Here is a 25,879-nt window from a genome sequence, read left to right as displayed (position 1 = left end):
TTATTTCCACTCTTTATCGAAAACGCTTCAACTCAGTGAGAAAAACACTTTTTGACCCCATGGCTATATCTTTTCGAAATGTTGCAGGATCAAAATGATTTTGACATATATTGTGCAGAATCTGGTCCTTTATAACATATTTCAGCACCAGAAAACTGCGTCTAAGGAATCTTGAGTTATTTCCCCTCTTTATCGAAAACGCTTCAACTCAGTGAGATAAACACTTTTTTACCATATGGCTATATCTTTTCAAAATGTTGCAGGATCACAATGATTTTGACATATATTGTGCAGAATCTGTTCCTTTATAACATATTTCAGCACCAGAAAGCTGCGTGTAAGGAATCTTGAGTTATTTCCACTCTTTATCGAAAACGCTTCAACTCAGTGAGAAAAACACTTTTTGACCCAATGGCTATATCTTTTCAAAATGTTTGCAGGATCACAATGATTTTGACATATATTGTGCAGAATCTGGTCCTTTTTAACATATTTCAGCACCAGAAAGCTGCGTCTAATGAATCATGAGTTATTTCCACCCTTTATCGAAAACGCTTCAACTCAGTGAGAAAAACAGTTTTTGACCCCATGGCTATATCTTTTCGAAATGTTTCAGGATCACAATGATTTTGACATATATTGTGCAGAATCTGGTCCTTTATAACATATTTCAGCACCAGAAAGCTGCGTCATAGGAATCTTGAGTTATTTCCCCTCTTTATCGAAAACGCTTCAACTCAGTGAGAAAAACACTTTTTGACTGTATGGCTATATGTTTTCAAAATGTTGCAGGATCAAATGATTTTGACATATATTGTGCAGAATCTGGTCCTTTTTAACATATTTCAGCACCAGAAAGCTGCGTCTAAGGAATCTTGAGTTATTTCCACTCTTTATCGAAAACGCTTCAACTCAGTGAGAAAAACACTTTTTTACCATATGGCTATATGTTTTCAAAATGTTGCAGGATCACAATGATTTTGACATATATTGTGCAGAATCTGGTCCTTTTTAACATATTTCAGCACCAGAAAGCTGCGTCTAAGGAATCTTGAGTTATTTCCACTCTTAATCGAAAACGCTTCAACTCTGTGAGAAAAACACTTTTTGACCATATGGCTATATCTTTTTAAAAATGTTGCAGGATCACAATGATTTTGACATATATTGTGCAGAATCTGGTCCTTTTTAACATATTTCAGCACCAGAAAGCTGCGTCTACGGAATCTTTAGTTATTTCCACTCTTTATCGAAAACGCTTCAACTCAGTGAGAAAAACACTTTTTGACCATTTGGCTATATCTTTTCAAAATGTTGCAGGATCATAATTATTTTGACATATATTGTGCAGAATCTGGTCCTTTTTAACATATTTCAGCACCAGAAAGCTGCGTCTAAGGAATCTTTAGTTATTTCCACTCTTTATCGAAAACGCTTCAACTCAGTGAGAAAAACACTTTTTGACCGTATGGCTATATCTTTTCAAAATGTTGCAAGATCACAATGATTTTGACATATATTGTGCAGAATCTGGTCCTTTTTAACATATTTCAGCACCAGAAAGCTGCGTCTAAGGAATCTTGAGTTATTTCCACTCTTTATCGAAAACGCTTCAACTCAGTGAGAAAAACACTTTTTGACCATATGGCTATATCTTTTCAAAATGTTGCAGGATCACAATGATTTTGACATATATTGTGCAGAATCTGGTCCTTTTTAACATATTTCAGCACCAGAAAGCTGCGTCTATGGAATCTTTAGTTATTTCCACTCTTTATTGAAAACGCTTCAACTCAGTGAGAAAAACACTTTTTGACCGTATGGCTATATCTTTTCAAAATGTTGCAGGATCACAATTATTTTGACATATATTGTGCAGAATCTGGTCCTTTATAACATATTTCAGCACCAGAAAGCTGCGTGTAAGGAATCTTGAGTTATTTCCACTCTTTATTGAAAACGCTTCAACTCAGTGAGAAAAACACTTTTTTACCCTATGGCTATATCTTTTCAAATGTTGCAGGATCAAAATGATTTTGACATATATTGTGCAGAATCTGGTCCTTTTTAACATATTTCAGCACCAGAAAGCTGCGTCTAAGGAATCTTGAGTTATTTCCACTCTTTATCGAAAACGCTTCAACTCAGTGAGAAAAAAGCTTTTTTACCCTATGGCTATATCTTTTCAAAATGTTGCAGAATCACAATGATTTTGACATATAATGTGCAGAATCTGGTTCTTTTTTAACATATTTCAGCACCAGAAAGCTGCATCTATGGAATCTTGAGTTATTTCCACCCTTTATCGAAAACGCTTCAACTCAGTGAGAAAAACACTTTTTGACCCCATGGCTATATCTTTTCAAAATGTTGCAGGATCACATTATTTTGACATATATTGTGCAGAATCTGGTCCGTTTTAACATGTTTCAGCACCAGATAGCTGCGTCTAAGGAATCTTTAGTTATTTCCACTCTTTTTCGAAAACGCTTCAACTCAGGGAGAAAAACACTTTTTGACAATTTGGCTATATGTTTTCAAAATGTTGCAGGATCATAATGATTTTGAAATATATTGTGCAGAATCTGGTCATTTTTAACATATTTCAGCACCAGAAAGCTGCGTCTAAGGAATCTTGAGTTATTTCCACTCTTTATCTAAAACGCTTCAACTCAGTGAGAAAAACACTTTTTGACCGTATGGCTATATCTTTTCAAAATGTTGCATGATCACTATATTTTGACATATATTGTGCAGAATCTGGACCTTTTTAACATATTCCAGCCCCAGAAAGCTGCGTCCAAGGAATCTTGAGTTATTTCCACTCTTTATCGAAAATGCTTCAACTCAGTGAGAAAAACACTTTTTGACCGTATGGCTATATCTTTTCAAAATGTTGCAGGATCACAATGATTTTGACATATATTGTGCAGAATCTGGTCCTTTTTAACATATTTCAGCACCAGAAAGCCGCGTCTAAGGAATCTTGAGTTATTTCCACTCTTTATCTAAAACGCTTCAACTCAGTGAGAAAAACACTTTTTTACCCTATGGCTATATCTTTTCAAAATGTTGCAGGATCAAAATGATTTTGACAAATATTGTGCAGAATCTGGTCCTTTTTAACATATTTCAGCACCAGAAAGCTGCGTCTAAGGAATCTTGAGTTATTTCCACTCTTTATCGAAAACGCTTCAACTCAGTGAGAAAAACACTTTTTTACCATATGGCTATATCTTTTCAAAATGTTGCAGGATCACAATGATTTTGATATATTGTGCAGAATCTGGTCCTTTTTAACATATTTCAGCACCAGAAACCTGCGTCTAAGGAATCTTGAGTTATTTCCACTCTTTATCGAAAACGCTTCAACTCAGTGAGAAAAACATTTTTGACCCTATGGCTATATCTTTTCAAAATGTTGCAGGATCACAATGATTTTGACATGTATTGTGCAGAATCTGGTCCTTTTTAACATATTTCAGCACCAGATAGCTAAGTCTAAGGAATCTTGAGTTATTTCCACTCTTTTTCGAAAACGCTTCAACTCAGGGAGAAAAACACTTTTTTACCCTATGGCTATATCTTTTCAAAATGTTGCAGGATCACAATGATTTTGACATATATTGTGCAGAATCTGGTTCTTTTTTAACATATTTCAGCACCAGAAAGCTGCGTCTATGGAATCTTGAGTTATTTCCACTCTTTTTCGAAAACGCTTCAACTCAGTGAGAAAAACACTTTTTGACCGTATGGGTATATCTTTTCAAAATGTTGCAAGATCACAATGATTTTGACATATATTGTGCAGAATCTGGTCCTTTTTAACATATTTCAGCACCAGAAAGCTGCGTCTAAGGAATCTTGAGTTATTTCCACTCTTTATCGAAAACGCTTCAACTCAGTGAGAAAAACACTTTTTGACCTTATGGCTATATCTTTTCAAAATGTTGCAGGATCACAATGATTTTGACATATATTTTGCAGAATCTGGTCCTTTTTTACATATATCAGCACCAGAAAGCTGCGTCTAAGGAATCTTGAGTTATTTCCACTCTTTATCGAAAACGCTTCAACTCAGTGAGATAAACACTTTTTTACCATATGGCTATATCTTTTCAAAATGTTGCAGGATCACAATGATTTTGACATATATTGTGCAGAATCTGTTCCTTTATAACATATTTCAGCACCAGAAAGCTGCGTGTAAGGAATCTTGAGTTATTTCCACTCTTTATCGAAAACGCTTCAACTCAGTGAGAAAAACACTTTTTTACCCTATGGCTATATGTTTTCAAAATGTTGCAGGATCACAATGATTTTGACATATATTGTGCAGAATCTGGTCCTTTTTAACATATTTCAGCACCAGAAAGCTGCGTCGAAGGAATCTTGAGTTATTTCCACTCTTTATCGAAAACGCTTCAACTCAGTGAGAAAAACACTTTTTGACCCCATGGCTATATCTTTTCGAAATTTTGCAGGATCACAATGATTTTGACATATATTGTGCAGAATCTGGTCCTTTATAACATATTTCAGCACCAGAAAGCTGCGTGTAAGGAATCTTGAGTTATTTCCACTCTTTATCGAAAACGCTTCAACTCAGTGAGAAAAACACTTTTTGACCCAATGGCTATATCTTTTCAAAATGTTTGCAGGATCACAATGATTTTGACATATATTGTGCAGAATCTGGTCCTTTTTAACATATTTCAGCACCAGAAAGCTGCGTCTAATGAATCATGAGTTATTTCCACCCTTTATCGAAAACGCTTCAACTCAGTGAGAAAAACAGTTTTTGACCCCATGGCTATATCTTTTCGAAATGTTTCAGGATCACAATGATTTTGACATATATTGTGCAGATTCTGGTCCTTTATAACATATTTCAGCACCAGAAAGCTGCGTCATAGGAATCTTGAGTTATTTCCCCTCTTTATCGAAAACGCTTCAACTCAGTGAGAAAAACACTTTTTGACTGTATGGCTATATGTTTTCAAAATGTTGCAGGATCAAATGATTTTGACATATATTGTGCAGAATCTGGTCCTTTTTAACATATTTCAGCACCAGAAAGCTGCGTCTAAGGAATCTTGAGTTATTTCCACTCTTTATCGAAAACGCTTCAACTCAGTGAGAAAAACACTTTTTTACCATATGGCTATATGTTTTCAAAATGTTGCAGGATCACAATGATTTTGACATATATTGTGCAGAATCTGGTCCTTTTTAACATATTTCAGCACCAGAAAGCTGCGTCTAAGGAATCTTGAGTTATTTCCACTCTTAATCGAAAACGCTTCAACTCTGTGAGAAAAACACTTTTTGACCATATGGCTATATCTTTTTAAAAATGTTGCAGGATCACAATGATTTTGACATATATTGTGCAGAATCTGGTCCTTTTTAACATATTTCAGCACCAGAAAGCTGCGTCTACGGAATCTTTAGTTATTTCCACTCTTTATCGAAAACGCTTCAACTCAGTGAGAAAAACACTTTTTGACCATTTGGCTATATCTTTTCAAAATGTTGCAGGATCATAATTATTTTGACATATATTGTGCAGAATCTGGTCCTTTTTAACATATTTCAGCACCAGAAAGCTGCGTCTAAGGAATCTTTAGTTATTTCCACTCTTTATCGAAAACGCTTCAACTCAGTGAGAAAAACACTTTTTGACCGTATGGCTATATCTTTTCAAAATGTTGCAGGATCACAATGATTTTGACATATATTGTGCAGAATCTGGTCCTTTTTAACATATTTCAGCACCAGAAAGCTGCGTCTAAGGAATCTTTAGTTATTTCTACTCTTTATCTAAAACGCTTCAACTCAGTGATAAAAACACTTTTTGACCGTATGGCTATATCTTTTCAAAATGTTGCAAGATCACAATGATTTTGACATATATTGTGCAGAATCTGGTCCTTTTTAACATATTTCAGCACCAGAAAGCTGCGTCTAAGGAATCTTGAGTTATTTCCACTCTTTATCGAAAACGCTTCAACTCAGTGAGAAAAACACTTTTTGACCATATGGCTATATCTTTTCAAAATGTTGCAGGATCACAATGATTTTGACATATATTGTGCAGAATCTGGTCCTTTTTAACATATTTCAGCACCAGAAAGCTGCGTCTATGGAATCTTTAGTTATTTCCACTCTTTATTGAAAACGCTTCAACTCAGTGAGAAAAACACTTTTTGACCGTATGGCTATATCTTTTCAAAATGTTGCAGGATCACAATTATTTTGACATATATTGTGCAGAATCTGGTCCTTTATAACATATTTCAGCACCAGAAAGCTGCGTGTAAGGAATCTTGAGTTATTTCCACTCTTTATTGAAAACGCTTCAACTCAGTGAGAAAAACACTTTTTTACCCTATGGCTATATCTTTTCAAATGTTGCAGGATCAAAATGATTTTGACATATATTGTGCAGAATCTGGTCCTTTTTAACATATTTCAGCACCAGAAAGCTGCGTCTAAGGAATCTTGAGTTATTTCCACTCTTTATCGAAAACGCTTCAACTCAGTGAGAAAAAAGCTTTTTTACCCTATGGCTATATCTTTTCAAAATGTTGCAGAATCACAATGATTTTGACATATAATGTGCAGAATCTGGTTCTTTTTTAACATATTTCAGCACCAGAAAGCTGCGTCTATGGAATCTTGAGTTATTTCCACCCTTTATCGAAAACGCTTCAACTCAGTGAGAAAAACACTTTTTGACCCCATGGCTATATCTTTTCAAAATGTTGCAGGATCACATTATTTTGACATATATTGTGCAGAATCTGGTCCGTTTTAACATGTTTCAGCACCAGATAGCTGCGTCTAAGGAATCTTTAGTTATTTCCACTCTTTTTCGAAAACGCTTCAACTCAGGGAGAAAAACACTTTTTGACAATTTGGCTATATGTTTTCAAAATGTTGCAGGATCATAATGATTTTGAAATATATTGTGCAGAATCTGGTCATTTTTAACATATTTCAGCACCAGAAAGCTGCGTCTAAGGAATCTTGAGTTATTTCCACTCTTTATCTAAAACGCTTCAACTCAGTGAGAAAAACACTTTTTGACCGTATGGCTATATCTTTTCAAAATGTTGCATGATCACTATATTTTGACATATATTGTGCAGAATCTGGACCTTTTTAACATATTCCAGCCCCAGAAAGCTGCGTCCAAGGAATCTTGAGTTATTTCCACTCTTTATCGAAAATGCTTCAACTCAGTGAGAAAAACACTTTTTGACCGTATGGCTATATCTTTTCAAAATGTTGCAGGATCACAATGATTTTGACATATATTGTGCAGAATCTGGTCCTTTTTAACATATTTCAGCACCAGAAAGCCGCGTCTAAGGAATCTTGAGTTATTTCCACTCTTTATCTAAAACGCTTCAACTCAGTGAGAAAAACACTTTTTTACCCTATGGCTATATCTTTTCAAAATGTTGCAGGATCAAAATGATTTTGACAAATATTGTGCAGAATCTGGTCCTTTTTAACATATTTCAGCACCAGAAAGCTGCGTCTAAGGAATCTTGAGTTATTTCCACTCTTTATCGAAAACGCTTCAACTCAGTGAGAAAAACACTTTTTTACCATATGGCTATATCTTTTCAAAATGTTGCAGGATCACAATGATTTTGATATATTGTGCAGAATCTGGTCCTTTTTAACATATTTCAGCACCAGAAACCTGCGTCTAAGGAATCTTGAGTTATTTCCACTCTTTATCGAAAACGCTTCAACTCAGTGAGAAAAACATTTTTGACCCTATGGCTATATCTTTTCAAAATGTTGCAGGATCACAATGATTTTGACATGTATTGTGCAGAATCTGGTCCTTTTTAACATATTTCAGCACCAGATAGCTAAGTCTAAGGAATCTTGAGTTATTTCCACTCTTTTTCGAAAACGCTTCAACTCAGGGAGAAAAACACTTTTTTACCCTATGGCTATATCTTTTCAAAATGTTGCAGGATCACAATGATTTTGACATATATTGTGCAGAATCTGGTTCTTTTTTAACATATTTCAGCACCAGAAAGCTGCGTCTATGGAATCTTGAGTTATTTCCACTCTTTTTCGAAAACGCTTCAACTCAGTGAGAAAAACACTTTTTGACCGTATGGGTATATCTTTTCAAAATGTTGCAGGATCACAATGATTTTGACATATATTTTGCAGAATCTGGTCCTTTTTTACATATATCAGCACCAGAAAGCTGCGTCTAAGGAATCTTGAGTTATTTCCACTCTTTATCGAAAACGCTTCAACTCAGTGAGAAAAACACTTTTTGACCATATGGCTATATGTTTTCAAAATGTTGCAGGATCACAATGATTTTGACATATATTGTGCAAAATCTGGTCCTTTTTAACATATTTCAGCACCAGATAGCTACGTCTAAGGAATCTTGAGTTATTTCCACTCTTTATCGAAAACGCTTCAACTCAGTGAGAAAAACACTTTTTGACCCCATGGCTATATCTTTTCAAAATGTTTGCAGGATCACAATGATTTTGACATATATTGTGCAGAATATGGTCCTTTATAACATATTTCAGCACCAGAAAGCTGCGTCCAAGGAATCTTGAGTTATTTCCACTCTTTATCGAAAACGCTTGAACTCAGTGAGAAAAACACTTTTTGACCGTATGGGTATATCTTTTCAAAATGTTGCAAGATCACAATGATTTTGACAAATATTGTGCAGAATCTGGTCCTTTTTAACATATTTCAGCACCAGAAAGCTGCGTCTAAGGAATCTTGAGTTATTTCCACTCTTTATCGAAAACGCTTCAACTAAGTAAGAAAAACACCTTTTGACCATATGGCTATATCTTTTCAAAATGTTGCAGGATCACTATATTTTGACATATATTGTGCAGAATCTGGTCCTTTATAACATATTTCAGCACCAGAAAGCTGCGTGTAAGGAATCTTGAGTTATTTCCACTCTTTATCGAAAACGCTTCAACTCAGTGAGAAAAACACTTTTTGACACAATGGCTATATCTTTTCAAAATGTTTGCAGGATCACAATGATTTTGACATATATTGTGCAGAATCTGGTCCTTTTTAACATATTTCAGCACCAGAAAGCTGCGTCTAAGGAATCTTGAGTTATTTCCACTCTTTATCGAAAACGCTTCAACTCAGTGAGAAAAACACTTTTTGACCGTGTGGCTATATGTTTTCAAAATGTTGCAGGATCACAATGATTTTGAAATATATTGTGCAGAATCTGGTCCTTTTTAACATATTTCAACACGAGATAGCTACGTCTAAGGAATCTTTAGTTATTTCCACTCTTTATCGAAAACGCTTCAACTCAGTGAGAAAAACACTCTTTGACCGTAGGGCTATATCTTTTCAAAATGTTGCAAGATCAAAATGATTTTGACATATATTGTGCAGAATCTGGTCCTTTTTAACATATTTAACCACCAGAAAACTGCGTCTAAGGAATCTTTAGTTATTTTCACTCTTTATCGAAAACGCTTCAACTCAGTGAGAAAAACACTTTTTGACCGTGTGGCTATATCTTTTCAAAATGTTGCAGGATCACAATGATTTTGACATATATTTTGCAGAATCTGGTCCTTTTTTACATATATCAGCACCAGAAAGCTGCGTCTAAGGAATCTTGAGTTATTTCCACTCTTTATCGAAAACGCTTCAACTCAGTGAGAAAAACACTTTTTGACCTTATGGCTATATCTTTTCAAAATGTTGCAGGATCACAATGATTTTGACATATATTTTGCAGAATCTGGTCCTTTTTTACATATATCAGCACCAGAAAGCTGCGTCTAAGGAATCTTGAGTTATTTCCACTCTTTATCGAAAACGCTTCAACTCAGTGAGAAAAACACTTTTTGACCATATGGCTATATGTTTTCAAAATGTTGCAGGATCACAATGATTTTGACATATATTGTGCAAAATCTGGTCCTTTTTAACATATTTCAGCACCAGATAGCTACGTCTAAGGAATCTTGAGTTATTTCCACTCTTTATCGAAAACGCTTCAACTCAGTGAGAAAAACACTTTTTGACCCCATGGCTATATCTTTTCAAAATGTTTGCAGGATCACAATGATTTTGACATATATTGTGCAGAATATGGTCCTTTATAACATATTTCAGCACCAGAAAGCTGCGTCCAAGGAATCTTGAGTTATTTCCACTCTTTATCGAAAACGCTTGAACTCAGTGAGAAAAACACTTTTTGACCATATGGCTATATCTTTTCAAAATGTTGCAGGATCACAATGATTTTGACATATATTGTGCAGAATCTGGTCCTTTTTAACATATTTCAGCACCAGACAGCTGCGTCTAAGGAATCTTGAGTTATTTCCACTCTTTATCGAAAACGCTTCAACTCAGTGAGAAAAACACTTTTTGACCATATGGCTATATGTTTTCAAAATGTTGCAGGATCACAATGATTTTGACATATATTGTGCAGAATCTGGTCCTTTTTAACATATTTCAGCACCAGAAAGCTGCGTCTAATTAACCTTGAGTTATTTCCACTCTTTATCGAAAACGCTTCAACTCAGTGAGAAAAACACTTTTTGACCCTATGGCTATATCTTTTCAAAATGATGCAGGATCGCATGATTTTGACATATATTGTGCAGAATCTGGTCCTTTTTAACATATTTCAGCACCAGATAGCTACGTCTAAGGAATCTTTAGTTATTTCCACTCTTTATCGAAAACGCTTCAACTAAGTGAGAAAAACACTTTTTGACCATATGGCTATATCTTTTTAAAAATGTTGCAGGATCACAATGATTTTGACATATATTGTGCAGAATCTGGTCCTTTTTAACATATTTCAGCACCAGAAAGCTGCGTCTACGGAATCTTGAGTTATTTCCACTCTTTATTGAAAACGCTTCAACTCAGTGAGAAAAACACTTTTTGACCGTATGGCTATATCTTTTCAAAATGTTGCAGGATCACAATTATTTTGACATATATTGTGCAGAATCTGGTCCTTTATAACATATTTCAGCACCAGAAAGCTGCGTGTAAGGAATCTTGAGTTATATCCACTCTTTATCGAAAACGCTTCAACTCAGTGAGAAAAACACTTTTTGACCCCATGGCTATATCTTTTCAAAATGTTTGCAGGATCACAATGATTTTGACATATATTGTGCAGAATCTGGTCCTTTATAACATATTTCAGCACCAGAAAGCTGCGTCCAAGGAATCTTGAGTTATTTCCACTCTTTATCGAAAACGCTTCAACTCAGTGAGAAAAACACTTTTTGACCATATGGCTATATGTTTTAGAAATGTTGCAGGATCACAATGATTTTGACATATATTGTGCAGAATCTGGTCCTTTTTAACATATTTCAGCACCAGAAAGCTGCGTCTAAGGAATCTTGAGTTATTTCCACTCTTTATCGAAAACGCTTACACTCAGTGAGAAAAACACTTTTTGACCGTGTGGCTATATGTTTTCTAAATGTTGCAGGATCACAATGATTTTGAAAGATATTGTGCAGAATCTGGTCCTTTTTAACATATTTCAACACGAGATAGCTACGTCTAAGGAATCTTTAGTTATTTCCACTCTTTATCGAAAACGCTTCAACTCAGTGAGAAAAACACTTTTTGACCGTAGGGCTATATCTTTTCAAAATGTTGCAGGATCACTATATTTTGACATATATTGTGCAGAATCTGGTCCTTTATAACATATTTCAGCACCAGAAAGCTGCGTGTAAGGAATCTTGAGTTATTTCCACTCTTTATCGAAAACGCTTCAACTCAGTGAGAAAAACACTTTTTGACACAATGGCTATATCTTTTCAAAATGTTTGCAGGATCACAATGATTTTGACATATATTGTGCAGAATCTGGTCCTTTTTAACATATTTCAGCACCAGAAAGCTGCGTCTAAGGAATCTTGAGTTATTTCCACTCTTTATCGAAAACGCTTCAACTCAGTGAGAAAAACACTTTTTGACCGTGTGGCTATATGTTTTCAAAATGTTGCAGGATCACAATGATTTTGAAATATATTGTGCAGAATCTGGTCCTTTTTAACATATTTCAACACGAGATAGCTACGTCTAAGGAATCTTGAGTTATTTCCACTCTTTATCGAAAACGCTTCAACTCAGTGAGAAAAACACTCTTTGACCGTAGGGCTATATCTTTTCAAAATGTTGCAAGATCAAAATGATTTTGACATATATTGTGCAGAATCTGGTCCTTTTTAACATATTTAACCACCAGAAAACTGCGTCTAAGGAATCTTTAGTTATTTTCACTCTTTATCGAAAACGCTTCAACTCAGTGAGAAAAACACTTTTTGACCGTGTGGCTATATCTTTTCAAAATGTTGCAGGATCACAATGATTTTGACATATATTTTGCAGAATCTGGTCCTTTTTTACATATATCAGCACCAGAAAGCTGCGTCTAAGGAATCTTGAGTTATTTCCACTCTTTATCGAAAACGCTTCAACTCAGTGAGAAAAACACTTTTTGACCTTATGGCTATATCTTTTCAAAATGTTGCAGGATCACAATGATTTTGACATATATTTTGCAGAATCTGGTCCTTTTTTACATATATCAGCACCAGAAAGCTGCGTCTAAGGAATCTTGAGTTATTTCCACTCTTTATCGAAAACGCTTCAACTCAGTGAGAAAAACACTTTTTGACCATATGGCTATATGTTTTCAAAATGTTGCAGGATCACAATGATTTTGACATATATTGTGCAAAATCTGGTCCTTTTTAACATATTTCAGCACCAGATAGCTACGTCTAAGGAATCTTGAGTTATTTCCACTCTTTATCGAAAACGCTTCAACTCAGTGAGAAAAACACTTTTTGACCCCATGGCTATATCTTTTCAAAATGTTTGCAGGATCACAATGATTTTGACATATATTGTGCAGAATATGGTCCTTTATAACATATTTCAGCACCAGAAAGCTGCGTCGAAGGAATCTTGAGTTATTTCCACTCTTTATCGAAAACGCTTGAACTCAGTGAGAAAAACACTTTTTGACCATATGGCTATATCTTTTCAAAATGTTGCAGGATCACAATGATTTTGACATATATTGTGCAGAATCTGGTCCTTTTTAACATATTTCAGCACCAGACAGCTGCGTCTAAGGAATCTTGAGTTATTTCCACTCTTTATCGAAAACGCTTCAACTCAGTGAGAAAAACACTTTTTGACCATATGGCTATATGTTTTCAAAATGTTGCAGGATCACAATGATTTTGACATATATTGTGCAGAATCTGGTCCTTTTTAACATATTTCAGCACCAGAAAGCTGCGTCTAATTAACCTTGAGTTATTTCCACTCTTTATCGAAAACGCTTCAACTCAGTGAGAAAAACACTTTTTGACCCTATGGCTATATCTTTTCAAAATGATGCAGGATCGCATGATTTTGACATATATTGTGCAGAATCTGGTCCTTTTTAACATATTTCAGCACCAGATAGCTACGTCTAAGGAATCTTTAGTTATTTCCACTCTTTATCGAAAACGCTTCAACTAAGTGAGAAAAACACTTTTTGACCATATGGCTATATCTTTTTAAAAATGTTGCAGGATCACAATGATTTTGACATATATTGTGCAGAATCTGGTCCTTTTTAACATATTTCAGCACCAGAAAGCTGCGTCTACGGAATCTTGAGTTATTTCCACTCTTTATTGAAAACGCTTCAACTCAGTGAGAAAAACACTTTTTGACCGTATGGCTATATCTTTTCAAAATGTTGCAGGATCACAATTATTTTGACATATATTGTGCAGAATCTGGTCCTTTATAACATATTTCAGCACCAGAAAGCTGCGTGTAAGGAATCTTGAGTTATATCCACTCTTTATCGAAAACGCTTCAACTCAGTGAGAAAAACACTTTTTGACCCCATGGCTATATCTTTTCAAAATGTTTGCAGGATCACAATGATTTTGACATATATTGTGCAGAATCTGGTCCTTTATAACATATTTAAGCACCAGAAAGCTGCGTCCAAGGAATCTTGAGTTATTTCCACTCTTTATCGAAAACGCTTCAACTCAGTGAGAAAAACACTTTTTGACCATATGGCTATATCTTTTCAAAATGTTGCAGGATCACAATGATTTTGACATATATTGTGAAGAATCTGGTCCTTTTTAACATATTTCAGCACCAGAAAGCTGCGTCTAAGGAATCTTGAGTTATTTCCACTCTTTATCGAAAACGCTTCAACTCAGTGAGAAAAACACTTTTTGACCATATGGCTATATGTTTTAGAAATGTTGCAGGATCACAATGATTTTGACATATATTGTGCAGAATCTGGTCCTTTTTAACATATTTCAGCACCAGAAAGCTGCGTCTAAGGAATCTTGAGTTATTTCCACTCTTTATCGAAAACGCTTACACTCAGTGAGAAAAACACTTTTTGACCGTGTGGCTATATGTTTTCTAAATGTTGCAGGATCACAATGATTTTGAAAGATATTGTGCAGAATCTGGTCCTTTTTAACATATTTCAACACGAGATAGCTACGTCTAAGGAATCTTTAGTTATTTCCACTCTTTATCGAAAACGCTTCAACTCAGTGAGAAAAACACTTTTTGACCGTAGGGCTATATCTTTTCAAAATGTTGCAAGATCAAAATGATTTTTGACATATATTGTGCAGAATCTGGTCCTTTTTAACATATTTAAGCACCAGAAAACTGCGTCTAAGGAATCTTTAGTTATTTTCACTCTTTATCGAAAACGCTTCAACTCAGTGAGAAAAAAACTTTTTGACCGTGTGGCTATATCTTTTCAAAATGTTGCAGGATCACAATGATTTTGACATATATTTTGCAGAATCTGGTCCTTTTTTACATATATCAGCACCAGAAAGCTGCGTCTAAGGAATCTTGAGTTATTTCCACTCTTTATCGAAAACGCTTCAACTCAGTGAGAAAAACACTTTTTGACCATATGGCTATATCTTTTCAAAATGTTGCAGGATCACAATGATTTTGACATATATTTTGCAGAATCTGGTCCTTTTTTACATATATCAGCACCAGAAAGCTGCGTCTAAGGAATCTTGAGTTATTTCCACTCTTTATCGAAAACGCTTCAACTCAGTGAGAAAAACACTTTTTGACCATATGGCTATATGTTTTCAAAATGTTGCAGGATCACAATGATTTTGACATATATTGTGCAGAATCTGGTCCTTTTTAACATATTTCAGCACCAGAAGGCTGCGTCTAAGGAATCTTGAGTTATTTCCACTCTTTATCGAAAACGCTTCAACTCAGTGAGAAAAACAGTTTTTTACCATATGGCTATATTTTTTCAAAATGTTGCAGGATCACAATGATTTTGACATATATTGTGCAGAATCTGGTCCTTTTTAACATATTTCAGCACCAGAAAGCTGCGTTTTAGGAATCTTTAGTTATTTCAACTCTTTATCGAAAACGCTTCAACTCAGTGAGAAAAACACTTTTTGACCGTGTGGCTATATCTTTTCAAAATGTTGCAGGATCACAATGATTTTGACATATATTGTGCAGAATCTGGTCCTTTTTAACATATATCAGCACCAGAAAGCTGCGTCTAAGGAATCTTGAGTTATTTCCACTCTTTATCGAAAACGCTTCAACTCAGTGAGATAAACACTTTTTGACCATATGGCTATATGTTTTCAAAATGTTGCAGGATCACAATGATTTTGACATATATTGTGCAGAATCTGGTCCTTTTTAACATATTTCAGCACCAGAAGGCTGCGTCTAAGGAATCTTGAGTTATTTCCACTCTTTATCGAAAACGCTTCAACTCAGTGAGAAAACCACTTTTTGACGATATGGCTATATGTTTTCAAAATGTTGCAGGATCACAATGATTTTGACATATATTGTGCAGAATCTGGTCCTTTTTAACATATTTCAGCGATAGGAGGCTGCGTCTAAGGAATCTTGAGTTATTTCCACTCTTTTTCGAAAACGCTTCAACTCAGGGAGAAAAACACTTTTTGACCATTTTGCTATATGTTTTCAAAATGTTGCAGGATCATAATGATTTTGACATATATTGTGCAGAATATGGTCCTTTCTAACATATTTCAGCACCAGAAAGCTGCGTCCAAGGAATCTTGAGTTATTTCCACTCTTTATCGAAAACGCTTCAACTCATTGAGAAAAACACTTTTTGACCGTATGGCTACATCTTTTCAAAATGTTGCAAAATCACAATGATTTTGACATATATTGTGCAGAATCTGGTCCTTTTTAACATATTTCAGCACCAGAAAGCTGCGTGTATGGAATCTTTAGTTATTTCCACTCTTTATTGAAAACGCTTCAACTCAGTGAGAAAAAAACTTTTTGACCGTGTGGCTATATCTTTTCAAAATGTTGCAGGATCACAATGATTTTGACATATATTTTGCAGAATCTGGTCCTTTTTTACATATATCAGCACCAGAAAGCTGCGTCTAAGGAATCTTGAGTTATTTCCACTCTTTATCGAAAACGCTTCAACTCAGTGAGAAAAAAACTTTTTGACCATATGGCTATATCTTTTCAAAATGTTGCAGGATCACAATGATTTTGACATATATTTTGCAGAATCTGGTCCTTTTTTACATATATCAGCACCAGAAAGCTGCGTCTAAGGAATCTTGAGTTATTTCCACTCTTTATCGAAAACGCTTCAACTCAGTGAGAAAAACACTTTTTGATCATATGGCTATATGTTTTCAAAATGTTGCAGGATCACAATGATTTTGACATATATTGTGCAGAATCTGGTCCTTTTTAACATATTTCAGCACCAGAAAGCTGCGTCTAAGGAATCTTTAGTTATTTCCACTCTTAATCGAAAACGCTTCAACTAAGTGAGAAAAACACTTTTTGACCATATGGCTATATCTTTTCAAAATGTTGCAAAATCACAATGATTTTGACATATATTGTGCAGAATCTGCTCCTTTTTAACATATTTCAGCACCAGAAAGCTGCGTGTATGGAATCTTTAGTTATTTCCACTCTTTATTGAAAAAGCTTCAACTCAGTGAGAAAAACACTTTTTGACCGTATGGCTATATCTTTTCAAAATGTTTGCAGGATCACAATGATTTTGACATATATTGTGCAGAATCTGGTCCTTTTTAACATATTTCAGCACCAGAAAGCTGCGTCTAAGGAATCTTGAGTTATTTCCACCCTTTATCGAAAACGCTTCAACTCAGTGAGAAAAACACTTTTTGACCCTATGGCTATATCTTTTCGAAATGTTGCAGGATCACAATGATTTTGATATATATTGTGCAGAATCTGGTCCTTTTTAACATATTTCAGCACCAGAAAGCTGCGTCTAAGGAATCTTGAGTTATTTCCACCCTTTATCGAAAACGCTTCATCTCAGTGAGAAAAACAATTTTTGACCCTATGGCTATATCTTTTCGAAATGTTGCAGGATCACAATGATTTTGACATATATTGTGCAGAATCTGGTCCTTTTTAACATATTTCAGCACCAGATAGCTGCGTCTATGGAATGTTTAGTTATTTCCACTCTTTATTGAAAACGCTTCAACTCAGTGAGAAAAACACTTTTTGACCGTATAGCTATATGTTTTCAAAATGTTGCAGGACCACAATGATTTTGACATATATTGTGCAGAATCTGGTCCTTTTTAACATATTTCAGCACCAGAAAGCTGCGTCTAATTAACCTTGAGTTATTTCCACTCTTTATCGAAAACGCTTCAACTCATTGAGAAAAACACTTTTTGACCCTATGGCTATATCTTTTCAAAATGATGCAGGATCACAATGATTTTGACATATATTGTGCAGAATCTGGTCCTTTTTAACATATTTCAGCACCAGAAAGCTGCGTCTAAGGAATCTTGAGTTATTTCCACCCTTTATCGAAAACGCTTCATCTCAGTGAGAAAAACACTTTTTGACCGTATAGCTATATGTTTTCAAAATGTTGCAGGGTCACAATGATTTTGACATATATTGTGCAGAATCTGGTCCTTTTTAACATATTTCAGCACCAGAAAGCTGCGTCTAATTAACCTTGAGTTATTTCCACGCTTTATCGAAAACGCTTCAACTCATTGAGAAAAACACTTTTTGACCCTATGGCTTTATCTTTTCAAAATGATGCAGGATCACAATGATTTTGACATATATTGTGCAGAATCTGGTCCTTTTTAACATATTTCAGCACCAGAAAGCTGCGTCTAATAAACCTTGAGTTATTTCCACTCTTTATCGAAAACGCTTCAACTCAGTGAGAAAAACACTTTTTGACCCTATGGCTATATCTTTTCAAAATGATGCAGGATCACAATGATTTTGAGATATATTGTGCGGAATCTGGTCCTTTTTAACATATTTCAGCACCAGATAGCTACGTCTAACGAATCTTGAGTTATTTCCACTCTTTATCGAAAACGCTTCAACTAAGTGAGAAAAACACTTTTTGACCATATGGCTATATCTTTTTAAAAATGTTGCAGGATCACAATGATTTTGACATATATTGTGCAGAATCTGGTCCTTTTTAACATATTTCAGCACCAGAAAGCTGCGTCTAATTAACCTTGAGTTATTTCCACTCTTTATCGAAAACGCTTCAACTCATTGAGAAAAACACTTTTTGACCCTATGGCTATATCTTTTCAAAATGATGCAGGATCACAATGATTTGACATATATTGTGCAGAATTTGGTCCTTTTTAACATATTTCAGCACCAGAAAGCTGCGTCTAAGTAACCTTGAGTTATTTCCACTCTTTATCGAAAACGCTTCAACTCAGTGAGAAAAACACTTTTTGACCATATGGCTATATCTTTTTAAAAATGTTGCAGGATCACAATGATTTTGACATATATTGTGCAGAATCTGGTCCTTTTTAACATATTTCAGCACCAGAAAGCTGCGTCTATGGAATCTTTAGTTATTTCCACTCTTTATTGAAAACGCTTCAACTCAGTGAGAAAAACACTTTTTGACCGTATGGCTATATCTTTTCAAAATGTTGCAGGATCACAATTATTTTGACATATATTGTGCAGAATCTGGTCCTTTATAACATATTTCAGCACCAGAAAGCTGCGTGTAAGGAATCTTGAGTTATTTCCACTCTTTATCGAAAACGCTTCAACTCAGTGAGAAAAACACTTTTTGACCCCATGGCTATATCTTTTCAAAATGTTTGCAGGATCACAATGATTTTGACATATATTGTGCAGAATCTGGTCCTTTTTAACATATTTCAGCACCAGACAGCTGCGTCTAAGGAATCTTAAGTTATTTCCACTCTTTATCGAAAACGCTTCAACTCAGTGAGAAAAACACTTTTTGACCCTATGGCTATATCTTTTCAAAATGATGCAGGATCACAATGATTTTGAGATATATTGTGCAGAATCTGGTCCTTTTTAACATATTTCAGCAGCAGATAGCTACGTCTAAGGAATCTTTAGTTATTTCCACTCTTTATCGAAAACGCTTCAACTAAGTGAGAAAAACACTTTTTGACCATATGGCTATATCTTTTTAAAAATGTTGCAGGATCACAATGATTTTGACATATATTGTGCAGAATCTGGTCCTTTTTAACATATTTCAGCACCAAAAAGCTGCGTCTACGGAATCTTTAGTTATTTCCACTCTTTATTGAAAACGCTTCAACTCAGTGAGAAAAACACTTTTTGACCGTATGGCTATATCTTTTCAAAATGTTGCAGGATCACAATTATTTTGACATATATTGTGCAGAATCTGGTCCTTTATAACATATTTCAGCACCAGAAAGCTGCGTGTAAGGAATCTTGAGTTATATCCACTCTTTATCGAAAACGCTTCAACTCAGTGAGAAAAACACTTTTTGACCCCATGGCTATATCTTTTCAAAATGTAGCAGGATCACAATGATTTTGACATATATTGTGCAGAATCTGGTCCTTTATAACATATTTCAGCACCAGAAAGCTGCGTCCAAGGAATCTTGAGTTATTTCCACTCTTTATCGAAAACGCTTCAACTCAGTGAGAAAAACACTTTTTGACCCTATGGCTATATGTTTTCAAAATGTTGCAGGATCACAATGATTTTGATATATATTGTGCAGAATCTGGTCCTTTTTAACATATTTCAGCACCAGATAGCTACGTCTAAGGAATCTTGAGTTATTTCCACTGTTTATCGAAAACGCTTCAACTCAGTGAGATAAACACTTTTTTACCATATGGCTATATGTTTTCAAAATGTTGCAGGATCACAATGATTTTGATATATATTGTGCAGAATCTGGTCCTTTTTAACATATTTCAGCACGAGATAGCTGCGTCTAAGGAATCTTGAGTTATTTCCACTCTTTATCGAAAACGCTTCAACTCAGTGAGAAAAACACTTTTTGACCATATGGCTATATCTTTTCAAAATGTTGCCAGATCAAAATGATTTTGACATATATTGTGCAGAATATGGTCCTTTTTAACATATTTCAGCACCAGAAAACTGTGTCTAAGGAATCTTGAGTTATTTCCACTCTTTATCGAAAACGCTTCAACTCAGTGAGAAAAACACTTTTTGACGGTATGGCTATATTTTTTCAAAATGTTACAAGATCACAATGATTTTGACATATATTGTGCAGAATCTGGTCCTTTTTAACATATTTCAGCACCAGAAAGCTGCATCTAATTAACCTTGAGTTATTTCCACTCTTTATCGAAAACGCTTCAACTCAGTGAGAAAAACACTTTTTGACCCTACGGCTATATCTTTTCATAATGTTGCAGGATCACAATGATTTTGAGATATATTTTCCAGAATCTGGTCCTTTTTAACATATTTCAGGACCACAAATCTGCGTCTAAGGAATCTTGAGTTATTTCCACTGTTTATCGAAAACGCTTCAACTCAGTGAGAAAAACACTTTTTGACCGTATGGCTATATCTTTTCAAAATGTTGCAGGATCAAAATGATTTTGACATATATTGTGCAGAATCTGGTCCTTTTTAACATATTTCAGCACCAGAAAGCTGCGTCTAAGGAATCTTGAGTTATTTCCACTCTTTTTATTGAAAACGCTTCAACTAAGTGAGAAAAACACTTTTTGACCCTATGGCTATATGTTTTCAAAATGTTGCAGGATCACAATGATTTTGACATATATTTTGCAGAATCTGGTCCTTTTTAACATATTTCAGCACCAGAAAGCTGCGTCTAAGGAATCTTGAGTTATTTCCACTCTTTATCTAAAACGCTTCAACTCAGTGAGAAAAACACTTTTTGACCGTATAGCTATATGTTTTCAAAATGTTGCAGGATCACAATGATTTTGACATATATTGTGCAGAATCTGGTCCTTTTTAACATATTTCAGCACCAGAAAGCTGCGTCTAATTAACCTTGAGTTATTTCCACGCTTTATCGAAAACGCTTCAACTCATTGAGAAAAACACTTTTTGACCCTATGGCTATATCTTTTCAAAATGATGCAGGATCACAATGATTTTGAGATATATTGTGCAGAATCTGGTCCTTTTTAACATATTTCAGCACCAGAAAGCTGCGGCAAATTAACCTTGAGTTATTTCCACTCTTTATCGAAAACGCTTCAACTCAGTGAGAAAAACATTTTTTGACCCTATGGCTATATCTTTTCAAAATGATGCAGGATCACAATGATTTTGAGATATATTGTGCAGAATCTGGTCCTTTTTAACATATTTCAGCACCAGATAGCTACGTTTAAGGAATCTTTAGTTATTTCCACTCTTTATCGAAAACGCTTCAACTAAGTGAGAAAAACACTTTTTGACCATATGGCTATATCTTTTTAAAAATGTTGCAGGATCACAATGATTTTGACATATATTGTGCAGAATCTGGTCCTTTTTAACATATTTCAGCACCAGAAAGCTGCGTCTATGGAATATTTAGTTATTTCCACTCTTTATTGAAAACGCTTCAACTCAGTGAGAAAAACACTTTTTGACCGTATGGCTATATCTTTTCACAATGTTGCAGGATCACAATTATTTTGACATATATTGTGCAGAATCTGGTCCTTTATAACATATTTCAGCACCAGAAAGCTGCGTGTAAGGAATCTTGAGTTATTTCCACTCTTTATCGAAAACGCTTCAACTCAGTGAGAAAAACACTTTTTGACCCCATGGCTATATCTTTTCAAAATGTTTGCAGGATCACAATGATTTTGACATACATTGTGCAGAATCTGGTCCTTTTTAACATATTTCAGCACCAGACAGCTGCGTCTAAGGAATCTTGAGTTATTTCCACTCTTTATCGAAAACGCTTCAACTCAGTGAGAAAAACATTTTTTGACCGTATGGGTATATCTTTTCAAAATGATGCAGGATCACAATGATTTTGAGATATATTGTGCAGAATCTGGTCCTTTTTAACATATTTCAGCAGCAGATAGCTACGTCTAAGGAATCTTTAGTTATGTCCACTCTTTATCGAAAACGCTTCAACTAAGTGAGAAAAACACTTTTTTACCATATGGCTATATGTTTTCAAAATGTTGCAGGATCACAATGATTTTGATATATATTGTGCAGAATCTGGTCCTTTTTAACATATTTCAGCACGAGATAGCTGCGTCGAAGGAATGTTTAGTTATTTCCACTCTTTATCGAAAACGCTTCAACTCAGTGAGAAAAACACTTTTTGACCATATGGCTATATCTTTTCAAAATGTTGCAAGATCAAAATGATTTTGACATATATTGTGCAGAATATGGTCCTTTTTAACATATTTCAGCACCAGAAAACTGTGTCTAAGGAATCTTGAGTTATTTCCACTCTTTATCGAAAACGCTTCAACTCAGTGAGAAAAACACTTTTTGACGGTATGGCTATATTTTTTCAAAATGTTACAAGATCACAATGATTTTGACATATATTGTGCAGAATCTGGTCCTTTTTAACATATTTCAGCACCAGAAAGCTGCATCTAATTAACCTTGAGTTATTTCCACTCTTTATCGAAAACGCTTCAACTCAGTGAGAAAAACACTTTTTGACCCTACGGCTATATCTTTTCATAATGTTGCAGGATCACAATGATTTTGAGATATATTTTCCAGAATCTGGTCCTTTTTAACATATTTCAGGACCACAAATCTGCGTCTAAGGAATCTTGAGTTATTTCCACTGTTTATCGAAAACGCTTCAACTCAGTGAGAAAAACACTTTTTGACCGTATGGCTATATCTTTTCAAAATGTTGCAGGATCAAAATGATTTTGACATATATTGTGCAGAATCTGGTCCTTTTTAACATATTTCAGCACCAGAAAGCTGCGTCTAAGGAATCTTGAGTTATTTCCACTCTTTATCGAAAACGCTTCAACTCAGTGAGAAAAACACTTTTTGACCGTATGGCTATATCTTTTCAAAATGTTGCAGGATCACAATGATTTTGACATATATTGTGCAGAATCTTGTCCTTTTTAACATATTTCAGCACCAGATAGCTACGTCTAAGGAATCTTTAGTTATTTCCACTCTTTTTCGAAAACGCTTCAACTCAGGGAGAAAAACACTTTTTGACCATATGGCTATATGTTTTCAAAATGTTGCAGGATCACAATGTTTTTGACATATATTGTGCAAAATCTGGTCCTTTTTAACATATTTCAGCACCAGAAAGCTGCGTCTAAGGAATCTTGAGTTATTTCCACTCTTTATCGAAAACGCTTCAACTCAGTGAGAAAAACACTTTTTGACCGTATGGCTATATCTTTTTAAAATGTTGCATGATCACAATATTTTGACATATATTGTGCAGAATCTGGTCCTTTTTAACATATTCCAGCCCCAGAAAGCTGCGTCCAAGGAATCTTGAGTTATTTCAACTCTTTATCGAAAACGCTTCAACTCAGTGAGAAAAACACTTTTTGACCGTATGGCTATATGTTTTCAAAATGTTGCAGGATCACAATGATTTTGACATATATTGTGCAGAATCTGGTCCTTTTTAACATATTTCAGCACCAGATGGCTACGTCAAAGGAATCTTTAGTTATTTCCACTCTTTATCGAAAACGCTTCAACTCAGTGAGAAAAACACTTTTTGACCATATGGCTATATGTTTTCAAAATGTTGCAGGATCACAATGATTTTGACATATATTGTGCAGAATCTGGTCCTTTTTAACATATTTAGGCACCAGAAAGCTGCGTCCAAGGAATCTTGAGTTATTTCCACTCTTTATCGAAAACGCTTCAAATCAGTGAGATAAACACTTTTTGACCATATGGCTATATTTTTTCAAAATGTTGCAGGATCACAATGATTTTGACATATATTGTGCAGAATCTGGTCCTTTTTAACATATTTCAGCAGCAGATAGCTACGTCTAAGGAATCTTTAGTTATGTCCACTCTTTATCGAAAACGCTTCAACTAAGTGAGAAAAACACTTTTTTACCATATGGCTATATGTTTTCAAAATGTTGCAGGATCACAATGATTTTGATATATATTGTGCAGAATCTGGTCCTTTTTAACATATTTCAGCACGAGATAGCTGCGTCGAAGGAATGTTTAGTTATTTCCACTCTTTATCGAAAACGCTTCAACTCAGTGAGAAAAACACTTTTTGACCATATGGCTATATCTTTTCAAAATGTTGCAAGATCAAAATGATTTTGACATATATTGTGCAGAATATGGTCCTTTTTAACATATTTCAGCACCAGAAAACTGTGTCTAAGGAATCTTGAGTTATTTCCACTCTTTATCGAAAACGCTTCAACTCAGTGAGAAAAACACTTTTTGACGGTATGGCTATATTTTTTCAAAATGTTACAAGATCACAATGATTTTGACATATATTGTGCAGAATCTGGTCCTTTTTAACATATTTCAGCACCAGAAAGCTGCATCTAATTAACCTTGAGTTATTTCCACTCTTTATCGAAAACGCTTCAACTCAGTGAGAAAAACACTTTTTGATCCTACGGCTATATCTTTTCATAATGTTGCAGGATCACAATGATTTTGAGATATATTTTCCAGAATCTGGTCCTTTTTAACATATTTCAGGACCACAAATCTGCGTCTAAGGAATCTTGAGTTATTTCCACTGTTTATCGAAAACGCTTCAACTCAGTGAGAAAAACACTTTTTGACCGTATGGCTATATCTTTTCAAAATGTTGCAGGATCAAAATGATTTTGACATATATTGTGCAGAATCTGGTCCTTTTTAACATGTTTCAGCACCAGAAAGCTGCGTCTAAGGAATCTTGAGTTATTTCCACTCTTTATCGAAAACGCTTCAACTCAGTGAGAAAAACACTTTTTGACCGTATGGCTATATCTTTTCAAAATGTTGCAGGATCACAATGATTTTGACATATATTGTGCAGAATCTTGTCCTTTTTAACATATTTCAGCACCAGATAGCTACGTCTAAGGAATCTTTAGTTATTTCCACTCTTTTTCGAAAACGCTTCAACTCAGGGAGAAAAACACTTTTTGACCATATGGCTATATGTTTTCAAAATGTTGCAGGATCACAATGATTTTGACATATATTGTGCAGAATCTGGTCCTTTTTAACATATTTCAGCACCAGAAAGCTGCGTCTAAGGAATCTTGAGTTATTTCCACTCTTTATCGAAAACGCTTCAACTCAGTGAGAAAAACACTTTTTGACCGTATGGCTATATCTTTTTAAAATGTTGCATGATCACAATATTTTGACATATATTGTGCAGAATCTGGTCCTTTTTAACATATTCCAGCCCCAGAAAGCTGCGTCCAAGGAATCTTGAGT

Source organism: Fistularia commersonii, chromosome 1, assembly GCF_037954325.1.
Source record: "Fistularia commersonii isolate RoL2024-O1a breed Wild chromosome 1, RoL_Fcom_v1.0, whole genome shotgun sequence".
NCBI lineage: Eukaryota > Metazoa > Chordata > Actinopteri > Syngnathiformes > Fistulariidae > Fistularia > Fistularia commersonii.
The sequence above is the reverse complement of the archived record's forward strand: the minus strand, read 5'-3'. Positions refer to the sequence as shown.